The sequence below is a fragment of the Nannospalax galili genome, unplaced genomic scaffold, assembly GCF_000622305.1.
Source record: "Nannospalax galili isolate Female #2095 unplaced genomic scaffold, S.galili_v1.0 scaffold33, whole genome shotgun sequence".
Lineage (NCBI taxonomy): Eukaryota > Metazoa > Chordata > Mammalia > Rodentia > Spalacidae > Nannospalax > Nannospalax galili.
The window spans coordinates 2070256-2070775 of NW_008335436.1; positions in this window are offsets into that span (position 1 = coordinate 2070256).

Below are 520 nucleotides of genomic sequence, written 5' to 3' on the forward strand. Positions count from 1 at the left end.
GGAAGGGGGAGGAGGGAGGAGGGAGGAGAGGGGGGAGGAGGGCGAGGAGGAGGAGGAGGGGGAGGAGGGCGAGGAGGAGAAGTGGCGAAGGAAGATAAGTTATTTCTTAGCACTCATTCTAGAGGTTGAGGAGGAGGATTCCCGAGAGTTCAAGGCCAGCCTGGACTACGTTTCAGGACAGCCTGAGCTACGATGTGAGACCCTGTCTTATAGACAAGGTTCCCCAGCATGTTTTACCTTTTTTCCTTCAAGTCGAGCATTTCAGAAGCAAGGCAGTGCCTCCCCTGCCCCTTCCCTATTCGAAGGGCACCTTCGTATTCCACTGGCCCTGGCACACAGGCCTGGGAACTAGCATTCGACGTTAGGCCAGAATCTGTTTTATAGCTTTTCCGAGTGTTCAGGGGTTAGATTGTGTCTGGGGGTGGGGGGAGCTGAGGTTTTCTGGTTTTCTCTGCCAGACTTCCAGCGGGCGGAGGGGAGGCTCAGCCCAGGAGAAGCGCTAGCAGGGGGGACCACGGCG